This window comes from Urtica dioica, chromosome 2 (assembly GCF_054948205.1).
Source record: "Urtica dioica subsp. dioica isolate 48M chromosome 2, U.dioica_male_clone48M_v1_H2, whole genome shotgun sequence".
Lineage (NCBI taxonomy): Eukaryota > Viridiplantae > Streptophyta > Magnoliopsida > Rosales > Urticaceae > Urtica > Urtica dioica.
The window spans coordinates 21,353,536-21,367,568 of NC_142757.1; positions in this window are offsets into that span (position 1 = coordinate 21,353,536).

Here is a 14,033-nt window from a genome sequence, read left to right on the forward strand (position 1 = left end):
CACCATTGGATGGTTTGATCTCATCATCACTTACTATAGTGTGATTTATTGAACGTGTTTAAATAAGAACTTTATTGACCTAATTCCATTACTTGGTTATTTATAGTTCATCCTTGTTTGTCGTGTTCATATTCAATGTATACACATGACTTTAAGGATCTACTATATTTAAATAACTAAGTATCTCACTATTTCCAGAAATTACAGTGTTTACAACACATGTAGTTATTCTCATAAATACGACATTGTCTAAGGTCTAATTATTAATCCTTTTATAAAGACAATGTCAATAGCCTCAACATTGAGCTCATACCTTATGTCAATAAGTATGTTTGAGACATAATGGAACGAGCATGTCGTTTCTGAATTTAATTTTAGAAACAGTTAGGTTAGTCAATTTACTTGTGTCATAATGAGGTCTAGAACTATAATAGTAATGACTTTATTCATGACACTTGTTTAGGAGCTACACTTATCGATCATTCTCAAAATATTGATTATAACAAACATCCATGTGCAATCATGATTAGTTTGTTAAGTACTTAGGATCTACCTTTCATATTTCAAAAGGTTTAGTAGTATAACTACTTCGATCCATGTCTTTATGTTATTGGAACTTCATCCTCAAAGGACAGTTCATCTTCAATTTTGAAGATCCCTAATGAAGTGGTTCGTGGTATCAGAAAGAAGAGTATCATTGATGATAATGTCTCTCCTTAAGGGCTCAATCCCTTACCTTATAGCTTATTAAAGCTTAAACCATTTCATTAATCCTTTTATAGATCTCCCTATTCCTTTAAGCTAATAGCTTAACAGGTAGATCTATTAAATATAGGCTAATAACTTTCAGACAACTTAGTATGATCGAGAGTGATATCTCAAGATCATGTCTTTCCATTTAAGGAAAGTTTATTGTTGATGAGAGTGACAATGATCCATTCTAGGATGCTCGCACTAGGTTATTGATTTTAACGACAAGATAATTCAAAATTATTATTCCTTTCAATTCATTGATTTATGTGGCAAGGTAATCATTGATTACTCTTCCACTTTAATTATTGAATAATAGCATATACATTCCGATTAAGGATGCCATCTTCGATGATGGGTTTAATCTTATGAAGGATGTTGCTATATATTGAACAACAAGTGACTAGATTTCATTAAAGAAAGCTCCCACTCTTTTATTGAACAATAGTGACTAGAATCCAATTAAGGATACTCTCACTCAATAATATTGGTTATTTAGTGGATAGGTTCCATTTATGGATGCTCCCACTAAGTCAATGAATAAGAGTAGCTAGGTTCCAGCTAAGGATGCTCCTACTCGATTATTGAATTTTAGACTGGCTAGGTTCCAATTAAGGATGCTCCCACTCAATCAATAAATCTAGAGTGGCTAGGTTCCATTCAAGGATGCTCCCACTCAATCAATACGAATATTAGTGACTAAGTTCCAATTAAGGAAGCTCCCACTAATTTAATTCATCATCAACACTAACTATTAGTTGTGTCTCATTTATTACTTATTATTCGCACAAGTCATTGTCGAATAATGGTAATAATTATTTAGACGCTTTCAAAGCTCTAAATAGTTCTTAAACAATAAAACATATTCAACATAAGAATTTAATGAAGTAATAAAAGCTAATTAAATTCTAACAGAGATAATAACTTAGAAAATATTTATATTTATTTATTGTGCTTCTATATAGCATACGAACGGAAAAACGTGACCTTCATATTCTATATCTTTTTCATAAGGACATAAGCATTCATGCATATTCAGATATCATAAAAGCAATCAAGGCATTCAATTATAGAAGGAAATATTTAAAGACACAACCATGTGTTCATAAACAATGTAATAAAACATAAAGAAAGAAAGATTCATCCTTTCTGGAATAACCATAAAGGCTACAGTCCAGAAAACCTCGGATTATTAAATGACACATCCCATGTTCACAAATAAATCCAAAAAATGAAAGTAATTAAACTAGCGGGAAATTAGATCTTTAAACGGAGCATGAGCTTCTCTACAATTCTGGCTTGAATCCGACATTGTTCAGCAAGCTCGTCTACACACGTGTGCTCCATCAGATCTGCTCTGCAACAAGAAAAGAAGTATGCTCATGAATAATTATCCTCAAAATATTTTTAGGATATCTTTAATCATGAATTTTAAGGTACAATACCAGCATTCTTCTTGTTTTTCTCAAGCTCAGCCAAGTACAAAGGACAATGCCTCTTCCAATGGCCTTCAGTGTTGCAGTGGTGACATTTACCAATGCTTTCTCGCTTCTTTTCTTTTCCTTTTCCACTTCTCTTGAAGTTCTTCCTTTCCTTCTTAGCGGGACCTTTCCCCATTGAAGTATTCGGACGTGCCTTAGATGACTCAGCACCAAAAGTCAACTTCTTCTTGGTTTTAGGCGAAGAACTCTTGTCAGCATAGAGAGCTGACCCTTTGTTCTTCCTATATCGAGTGATAGACTCGAAAGTCTGTAGTTCATTCAACAGCTGAGAGAGTCCATACGTCAACTTGTTCATGATGTAGTTGGACGTAAACTGTATGAAGTCACTCGAAAGGAAATTCAGGATTATTCCCACCTGAGTAACCTCATCCATCTGTGCCCCATGGAGTTCAGCTTCGGTGAAGTAGTTAGTCATCTTCATGACATGATCCCTCACTGGAGTTCCCGCAGTCATCCTAGTGCTAGTGCACTTACGGGTGAGCTCAATGCGGGCTTGCTCGCTTTGCATCCCAAACATTTGTTGCAACGAGTCAAGGATCTCCACAGCTGTCTCATTCCCTTCCATCTTAGTTCGCAACGCATCAGATATGCTTGCGAGCATGTAGGCCACCGCCTTATTATTGGCAGTAGTCCACTTGTCATAGTCCTCCCTCAAGTTCTTGGAGGCACCATGAGCAGGAAGAGGAGGTCTGTCTTCAGTGAGGATAAAGCGAATGCTTTCACTCACAAGCACAATGTTGAGATTCGACTTCCACTTAGGGAAGTTATCTCCAGTGAGGACGTCTTTCGACAACAGGGCCATAATAGGGTTCGACATGATTACTAAAAACATAAAAGTACATTTATTAACAATATGAAAAGAAACAACCATCAATATAATTTAGGAAATAAAAACTATACTGCAAACATGCACGGGATAAAATACTAATCAAAAGAACCTAGTTTTTATATTCCAAGGTAATTCGACTAATAGCCACAGTCCGTTTCACTCTGGTGACGTAACGGAGTGCACCTAGTGAAAATGAGAACCATCTCAGACTAGTGAGCAATCATAGTACATGTGCCTTCATAACTATGCTCACTAACTACCAGTTTTATAGGAATCTTTGGCCAAATGAGCAACCACTGGTTGGTTTATGCATGAGTCAACCCAACATTTCAGTGAAAGAAATCTAGCTCATACGCACTAGCGTAACTAGTACACGCAGAGATCAACCCTCCCACCTATCGTCAGAGACACAACCTTGGTATTGGAATCAGAAAAGCCCTTTCGAATGGAACTGACCACCATGTTTAGAAAACCGCCGGTCACGAGGGGATCTTTCATCCTCACGGTGTTGTGTCAATGTTGGAGACCTACGACTCAATATACTTTCAGTATTTCAATTTTCCTAGCATTAACTTTAATCTAGGTGATCCACTCGAGTTAACTAAGTCATATTAAAAACTCGAGTGTTTCTAAGCTACCCTTAAAAACAGATGTTTCGATATAGCTTAGTGATTAGGAATTCGTGACATCTAGTCTTGATTATCCTAAAAGTATTCCATCACGGAAAAGCTCCCAGTAGAGAAGGTGAGACACTAGGTCTTCTTAAGTACCTCTCAGCTTAGCCTCTTATCGGCTTGGTGACAAAGCTCTCCGATCCGTTCAACTCATTCATTAATTAACTATCCTAATCCAATTAGACAATTTTAATGAATGAAATCCCATGACAACCATTAACATACGATACATGATCTAAGTTATAGCATACAAGCACGACATAGTAATTAAATAAACAAGCAAATGCATGCAAGAATGATTTGATTCAGATTGATCGTTTCCTATTTGATTCTATAAAGTAAATCAAGATGAGCCCAATCATATTGGCCCATGGATTCAATTGGGCCAATTCTTATGTCCCTTAGAAAAAATAAATCAATATCAAATTATTTAATTTTTCTAATTTTTTATCGAAAAAATTAATTAAGTAATGGCCCATTCTAATGTCCCATTTAAAATAAATCGATATCATAATCATTTATTTTGTAATGTTTTAAATAAAAATCATTAGGGCTCAGCCCATACAATTAATTAAATAAAACATTTAAAAACTTATTTTTTTTTTCGGTAAATTTTTTTTAATGAGTGGGCCCACGGGCCCACTAGGGTTTCCGGGCTGAGGCCCGGACGAATCCTCTAATCTTGACCTAGGTCAAGATTAGACTTGAGGCTGCATCAGACCGCCGCCGCCACGAGGGCGCGGCCCGGCATGAAGAGGACGTCCGAGACTTGTCACAAAAGTTTGTGACAAGTGTTCTTGTGGCGTAGTCGTGGAGGCTTTCTTCGTCTGTCATGCTTCTTCGTTGTGTGTCCGTCTCTCGCCGATCGCCGTGATCAAGAACGTCGCACCATCGGATTATAATAATAATAATTACATAAAACCTATACCATTTGAATTTCGGGTTTACAAAAAATCTAGAAAAGCGAGAATCAAATATTCCACGATCAAACCACGAATCACAATCCACATATCATATATTGAATTGCATTAAATTCACATCCACATATAATTTCATTCAAATCATATTTAAATTAATTACAAGAACGAATCGATTAATTAATCATAACATCTAGCTCTGATACCACTTGTCGGGGAATCGAGCGCGCATCAGACACAAACAATCGTTCTCATGTTACTCGTTTGAGATGATACCACCATATAACCATATTAATGCGGAAAAATAATTAATTACGCTGATCATAAGCTAATTAAATTATGGTTATAATTAACAAGATCTAGTTATATTTAATTAATTTAATTCACGAGAGCATATTTATCAAGCAACCGATTTGAGCGGAAACGAATACTTACATTGATTTTTGGTTCAGCTACAGAACGCTTCTAAACCAATCGCGTACTCCTTGCGTCGTCTTGATGAAGGACTCGAGGATGACACCTTAGTCTTCCGAAACGTAATCTCCGAGACGAATAAGAAAGATGAGTGGGCACAGTCTTTATCTCGCTAGATCATGAAACTAGGTGTTTCGAGATCTCTCTCTTATTTTACTAAGAATGGAAACGAATTTCCGAGGGGAGGGAGAGGCAGATGCACGGCCAAAAAGAGGCTAGGATGCACGAAATTTTCACAAAATAATTGCTTATGTTTGCCTTCTCATGAAGCCCTATTTATAGTAGTAAAAAGGAGATATTCATGGAATCTTCCAGAATATTTTATTTCTTTTTATTGTGTTCACACTGGTGGATTAAATCTAGGCCCTTGGATCTCAACATGTGAATCCTACTTTTTCTCTCATCCATCAGATCAATATCTATGTGATATTATTCTCTATTTAAATAAAGAATGTTTTATTTAGTGAGAGAATAAAGGGGAATATATTATTTCCCTTTAAATATATTCTCATATATTCTCCTAAATACTTTCATTTAAATAACGAGAAAAAATAGGACAATATCTTATATTATTTTCTCTCCTTTAATTAAACAACTAAAGAGAAAATATTGATAAATACCAATATTATAAAAGTCGAATTTTAGGCACACGGCCAAGGGGAATTTGCGCAAACCCTAGTGCCAAAAAACCTAATTCGATTTTCATATTTTGTGCAGGGCCCAATTGCTTAAAACCCAATTAATCATTTATTTACTTGGTCCAACAATAAAGAAATAATTAATAATTGTTTATTTACTTGATCAAACAATAAATAAACAATTCTACCATAAATATTTATTTAATTATGCGAATACCCGTTTTCCAGAATTAATGTGGTCAATCACAATTACAGCAAGTGAGATTAATAATGATAAACATTATTATACGAAAGTTCTTATCCGCCTTTATCAGAGCCGAATCCGGGACTATGGACCTAGTAATAGAAGCTTAACAAATCCGATGACAAAGACGAAATAGTCCTTTCTCTTTTTCCATCGATTCGTTTAATCTTGGTCAAATACTCCACCTTGTAAGCCAAAACAGAACTCTCCTTTATACTAGAATTATATTTACTCATCGTGACGAGTGTCCAGTGATATAGTCAGTTCGTGATCAAGATCCTCCAGGTTCAACCCGTGTCAAGAGAAGTCAATTTTTCCGTTATACTTCTCTTGATACATATCAGCCCTAAGCATTGTTGCTTCCCCAGCGAAAGATTTTTTCGAACGTTACTTACTTCGAAAGTGCTAGCAATCTATCGGTTCTGGAATCAACCCTTAGGTGAGAGAACATTAACCTTCTTTCAAGAAGGCTGGATTCCGTATCTGTAAATCATTTCCCACTCGAATTATGCTCTGAGAAAACTCCCGAGACATAAGCTGTGATTAGCATGAATAGCCTTTTAGCGAATGAGTCAAAGAGCTCAGTAACATAACCCAGTGTCCATGATCACTTCAGGATTTAGATCAAGTCTCACTGTGATCATCATAGTGACCTCGGTTAATGTGTTGTAACGGTCCTTAAACGACACATCTACACCAAGACCTGTCCAAGTCGTACACTTACCACAAGTGTAGAATGGTCCCACATAGTGATCAGCCTTCACCTATGTGTTCCACATATATGACTTTAGATATAGCTTTCCAGGCGTATATCAGTCATCGACCTCGTTTTAGCTCACCGTCCAAACTCAGGTGCCCAGCACGTGACTCAGTTTAATACGGAGGCTATGGAAGATATTTGTTATTGATTCTAATTGTTTAGAACTCAACCCACTAATCATATAATGCTAATAAAGTAATCTTATTATCGAATTTAGTAATCATTTATTCATCATCTTCAAGTGGGCAATATTATTCCTAATACCAAGATCATATCTATTTTGGTCTACTCGTCAATCTTAGATCCTGGTTTCCATTTTATTCAGGTAACTAATGATCAGCATCATATGGTCCCTAATAGGTGTCCCAGACTTCATGCGACAGTCCATAAACTGTCGGACTGCTTGTTACCTTGCTTGATGCCTTTGCCCTCCAAACATCTCAAGGAGATTGTAGAGCATGTCGGCGGCAGTCTCGATGTCACGATGTTGTTGTTGCAACACATTGTTCATTGATGCTAATATATAGCATCTCGCAATCTCATCGGATCGAAGCCAGGCCGCTAAGGCGTCTTTTTCCTCTTGAGTTTCCAATCTACGTAGTTCTCGCTTTCGAGTTTATTTGAGAAAAGGATGATTGAGAGAGGTTTGAGAGATATTATGTTTTAAAGTTGAAACAAGTTTATGATTAGTCTTTTGGTTTAGGATTTTAGTTTGTTTAAGTTCTTAGGATGAACAAGACATGAAAAATCCAAAGGTGTTATGAACGAAATGACACTTTACTCCTTCGAGGGAAGGCCGCAACGAGTCTCCTTTCATAAGTAAATGACTCATCCTTAATGCATAGCCAAGATATCAATACATCATATTTGACTAGCCACCTTATAAAAAAAGTGTGATCACTCACATCCTTTCGCAGGGCCTCGAGGGATGATTACTAGGGTTGGAGTCTAAGTGTGTAACCAACCACTTAGTCCAAAAGATCGACTTTGAAAAACAATCCACCGAGGGGAGGTCTTGTCTCATTGTCTCACTCTCGGACTTAGCTCATTGAGCAATGATCAGAGCAAAGCGCCGTTGAGTACTCTCATTTAAGAGAGGGCCACGAGGGTGACTCTTACTCTGTCGTCAATTACACTTTATATTAGTGTTGGGGATCGTGGGATGTAAACAACAAATATAACCCTCCCACTTAGTTTTTAGAAAAGGCACATCGTCTCTTATAAGTTCGGAAACAAATTTTCTAGTTATAGAGCGATAAAGTGGACTACTAGAAACGAATCCTAGACATTCATGTTCAAGGAAGAGCAGTGTTGGTGCATAAAAGCACAAGGTACATAATCAGACATTTTCCTATTTTCTATTCCGAAAACTGCATGAGAGAAGTGTGAACTTCAACTCACTCAAACACTTGAAAGTGTGAGATTACACATATTCTATTTTGCGGCTCGTCTACGAGGAGACCTCCGGCTCAAATTTTCAAGAGCATATAGATTTTTAACATATGTGATATAGATATAGCTTTGAAAACATTTTGAAAACTTATTCGATTTGGATGACAAAATATTTTTCAAGTTTGAAATCGAAAACGGTTTTTCAAAATTCAAACTGGTTTTGTAAAAATTCAATTTCAATTAAACGTTCAAAAATCAAAACATTTTAATCTTTCACATTATGTTTATCAACTCGTTAAAAAATAATTTTTCTCAAGGAAATTTTGTCATTAGAGTTCTATAACTCATGGAGTGGGGTCCTAAATTCGGAATTCAATAATTCTAAAAAACTGGACGTTTGGAACAGCCGTGCACCTCGGAGTAAACTAGTCATAACAGGTGTCTCCGATGTCCTTTTGACCTAAAACTAATTGCATTGGAAAGAGGACAAAAAGACCTTTAATTTAATTTAAGAATCATTAAATTACGAATTATGAGCTGAGAGTTCTGCCACTTTTACTGCGAGTTTTTTCGAGCTCGAAGAAAACTGGAAATAATTAAAGTTCGGAGTTTGAGTGCGAAAAAAGATTCGAGTGTAACGGAACGTTTTACGAAGTTGTTAAAGCTTTGATATGTCTTTTATTAACATGATAATAACATGGTATATAATAAAATAACAACCAACATAAAACGAAACGAGTAAATAAACAAAACTAGCAAGACAATATAACTAGTCACAAAATTACTCGAAATCTTCTCAAACTTTAAAAACACGTTTTTCATTATGAAAAATTTAAAAAATTTAGAACTGATTCTAATATGTTTTAATAACATCCCAAGGTCATAGAAAATCAACATGATTTTTAATTTAAAGGCATGAGCAATAAATTAAAAAAAAAAATAAGAAAACAATTCTAACTTGTCACAAAATTAGAAAACTTTCGAAAACGATTTTCAAGCTCATAGTTTTAATTACATTTACTTTCATATCTTTGACCATAGCTCTGATACCATTTGTTGGAATTGATCTAGGGTTAAGAAAAGATTTAACGCTTCCAGCAAGCGGCGAAATTTAAAAATTTTCTTTAAAACAAGTAAGATGATTTTACTAACCTAGACAAAGAGCAAGTACATATAAATCAAAACTATTAATGAGCATTATACGTTTACTAAGTTTTGAGAAGGTTGAACGTTGAGAAGCTTAGGAAGGTTGAAACGTTCATCTCCCATCGCAGCACATCTTTCTTCTTTCGTCGGGAACTCGAGCAACCACGAAAGTTTCTATCAAAATAATCACTAGGTCAAATGTGAACTAGGTGCCAAAACAAAAACGAAAGAAAACTTAGATAGAGAGAGAGGAGATGGGCGGCCAAGTCTAGAAAGAGAAGCTCCCAATCTCTTAAACTTTGGAATGAATAAAATGAGAGGAATGAGGACTCTATTTATAGGAAAGGGTTTACCTTCAATAGGGTAGTTTCCTCTTCTATAGAATATCACATATTCATGTGCAAAATTTGCTCTCTTTCCTTCCTCATTCACACGTCCAAGAGAGGTCTTCTAGAAGGCATGGATATATTTCCTCTTTTGTTCTCTCCTTTCTTGGCCGAAATATTCTTTACTTTTAGAGGATATTTGTTTCCTCTTTTTCTTTTGGCAAGTATCTTCATACACCAATGCACAAAATAATCTCTCTTTTTTCTTTGGGTTGGGCGGCCAAGACAGCTAGAAGGAGCTTCTAGATGCTTCTTCATTTGTTCATGACAACATAAGAAAATGCCCATTAAGAATTTTCAAGTAAAATTCTATGAAATGAAATTAATCCACAAGGCCCAATGAACTTGTTCTGGCCAAGTGATAATATGTCATCATATGACATTGTCAAAAAATTTAATGGCATTCATTTCATCCTATGTCCAAAAACACAAAATTACCATTTTGACAGTTGTCGTAAAACTTGTCTCGTTCTTGTTTTGACTTAGCTTCTAGTTTAATTATTCCTACTCGATATGATTTGTGACAGTGACCTCACGGATCCAAATGAACAAATCTTGAGCTAAAATACTCGGACTCAAAAGGTAACAAACCTTTTCAAGTTTAGCTTAATGTCAACTAATTCGACTAAAGAGCTGACAATGAGAATCTCTCGGTTCAAATGAATTTATTTTCTACTCAAGAATTAAACTAAATTGTGATGAGTGGATCCACTGAATATTATCTATGTTTACCCTTCATGAATATCATCAGCTAGTCGGGATTTACAAAATTACAATTTTACCCTTTTAGCTGTTATTTCCTCAACTCCTTTGTCGCTTGTGAATAAGTTAGAAACAATGTATTGACGAGGAGCTAACAAGTCACATTGTTTCATGCAAAAGAGTCATGACACAATTTGGACACTGGCCAGTTCATTTATTCACATTCCAAGGAACAAAGCATGAGGTGATATACATTGCATTTCAGCAATCTTGTACATGAATTCCATATCTATGAGATCTTCACAAAGTTACTCATGACATCTTCATAACTTAGTGCTTCACCAATAGGTCCTATTAAGAATCACATAGTGAATTCAAACTCTGACTTTCTCAAATGAGAAAGGTAAGCATGATGCAATTCATACGTAGTGACTTCGAGACATAAGAGGTTAGATGGTTTGTTCTTATCTTGTCTCTAGAAGTGCACTGGTCAATTCAGTACATTCGGAATATACCTAGAAGAACTATAGAGTCTTCAACTCTCAATGTCCCATAACCATACATCATAGATTCTCCTAACAATCGTACTGAGATCAATAGTCCTTTGATCCTTAGATTGCGAATATATTGTTTTAAGCAAACCATGAAGAGTTTGTTCATGCAAATCTACATTTGTCTCTTCATATGTTGTTAGGTTTGTTTATGGACTAAAGACTAAGGTTTTATCATAAAGCTTCAGACAAGGAAGAATGAATGAACGTTTCAACTTTTATTGATTATTCAGCAGTTACAAGCAAGAGTCTTCGTAAGACTATATGACATCAAATCTACATAAATAGACACTACTACTCTTCTTGTGGGCACCATTGACAACAATCCCCTAGATGATTACGCAGCTTCTCTTCTTTCTTCCTAACATATTGATATTGACGAGTTTCCGGATCAATTCTCTCCTCCAACTCACATTCATTCTCAATTCGCCTCTCTCGGCTTTGGTACCTCAATGACGGAACCGACAGATTTTTGGCAGCGACGACCTCTCGGCCGTGAACTCCTGGATGAACAGAGAAGGGACCACGGCAATGGCAGTGACCTCCATCAGATTTGGGGAGACTGCGGTACACAGCGATCCGGGTAAGTTCTCGTTTGGCTAGGCGTGGTTTTCGGCCGATTGGATCTCACCCGGCGTCGCTGGCAATGGTGTGGCCGATTGGTTCCTGTCCCTCTTGGACGTGGGCATGGTCGACCGTACCCAAGCCTGCCAAGGTTAGGATCTCCCAACTCCGACGTTGGACGCGTTCGTCTCGGTGCCGCGCGCGCTTGCCGACGCCGGCCTTCTGCCAGACGTGTCCGTACCAAGGCCGCGCAGGACTGTTGGGGCCGAATGGACTCAAATCCACCTGGGTGAGGACCACCCAGCTGACGCAACCGTCCCGGTGTCGGGCACGTCTTTCCCAGCACCTAGCGCGCTCGCCGAGGAAGATCGGGCACCAGGCGCATCCGCTCCGATGCCGTGCGTGCCTCCCGGCGCCGCGAGCGCCTGCTGCAGCTGATCGGCCTTCATGCATGGCCAATCGGCCATTGGATCTTATCGCCAAGGCCGATCAGTCCTCATCCATGGCCGATCGGCCATCGGACCTTGTCGCAGAGTCTGATAGACCCTCACCCATGGCTGATCGGCCCTTGGGCTTATCACCGAGGCCGATCGGCCCTTGGACCATGTCGCCGAGGCCGAACGACCCTCATCCATGGCCGATCGGCCATTGGGTTTCGCCGTCGAGTCCGATCGGCCTTTTTCCATAGCCTACCGGCCTTCGGCCATCGTGAGTCATGTCAGTCAAGCTTCGTCCATGCCGGAGGTAGGGCCTGACTTCGATGGGGCCTCTGAGCGTGGTGCTGTCGGTGGGGTCGAGTGCCGTTGTCCATTTAACGCCTGGGAAGAGGGGGCGCGTACGCGTGCGTTCTCGGTGGGTGACTCTGTCATGCGCGCAGCATACAATTGCGCCGGAATCGACACAGCAAGCGCCATTTCACGCGCTTCTTTCAAGGGGTTGAGGGAGGAATACGAGATCGCGACCGCGAGAGGGGTTCACTGCCGTATAATCGGTGATTCAGAAACTTTTGATCCACTTGGGAGTCCACTCGATCCAGATATCCCCTTCTTTTTATCGAACAGTGGTCGCCTGCCACATGATTCTTCACTCACAGTTAGACAGAGGTGTCACCGTCGACGACATTAGGAAGCTCGTGATGGTTCATGACGTCCCCGAGAAACCTAGATTTTATAAGATCCAGCATTGGACGCAGGTGATTTAACCGGTGAGCGCTCTCGCGCCGGGCCGTCGCGATCCCACCAACCGACCAACTCGTTGGCCGTAGTTCGGGCACGAGTAGCCAAGCGGTGGGAGAAGACACGTGCGAGGTCTTCCTCATGCAAAGAGCAAGGCGAGCATCCCCATAAGAGACGTCCCACTTCATCTTCGATGTGCGACACTCCCTCAAGCTCTTAGCGCGCTCCCGACGCGTCGGCCACCGACGGTTCCGAATATCTGCTTCTTGCGGAGGCGGCCAAATTGAGGGCGCAGAGTTCTCGAAGGGTCCAGGAATCGCCTCTGAAAGACTTCAAGGAGCTCCTCGTGGTTGGTGACGTAGAGTTCTTCCAGCAGGGGACCCGTGATGCTTGCAAGGTAGATTCTATTTTGCTCTTCTTCTCTTTTTTATGTCATCATGATTGCGAATTGCCATTTTATACTAGATGCGAGCGCGCTAGGAAGGGGGGAACCGTATCATCAATGACATGCTAGGGAGGATGCATCTCATGAGGGAGGAGATGGAGCATGCCGAAGTAGAGCATGCCAGGTCATTGGGAGAGAGACGCTCGGCTCAGGAGTTTGCAGAACTTGAGGCGGAACAGAAGAAGGCATGCGAGGAGGCCGATGGTCAGGCCGGACGTCCTAGAGAGTGGCAGGCGTTTTGCCACGAGTCGATTGACAAGTCTCCGTGTCAAAATTTTAGCTCCTCGAGTCGAGCCTTTCTCCTCGAGTTGAGCCGTCCTCCTTGAGTCAAGATAACTCCTCCAGTAGAATTATGTGTCCACGAGTCGATTGACGAGTCCTCGTGTCGACCTTAATTCCTCGAGTAGAGACTTTTATATTTCACGGGACATGCATGAAATCCCGAGCCCCGAAGGCCCAATGGGCCGGGTCACCAAAGATCACTAAGGTCCATAAGCGGCCGATGAGACAGGGGGCGCACTGCGTGCTCCACAAAAAAGGACTCGCGCCGCGCTAGTGCAGGCATGCGCCGCGCCAAGTAAGCCGTGCGAGCACGTGTGCGGTCCTGGAAGTGAGGCACGCGTTTGCATCGCGCACGGCGCATCGCGCCAAGCAGGCCGTGTCCCACACCAAGATGCATTTGCGCCGCGCGCGCTACGCACTTCTTCTTGGCAGAGCGCGCTCCCCAGTCCGACATGGACGAAATACAAGGCTTTTAAAGCTCTCCAACTACTATAAATACCCCCTTTCATTGAGGGGAAATCTATCCCATTCATTCTCAAAAAAATTGAGACTTCTCTCTGCTTCTCTGGATGCCATCCTTGGCCTGAAGCTGATTCTCCTCG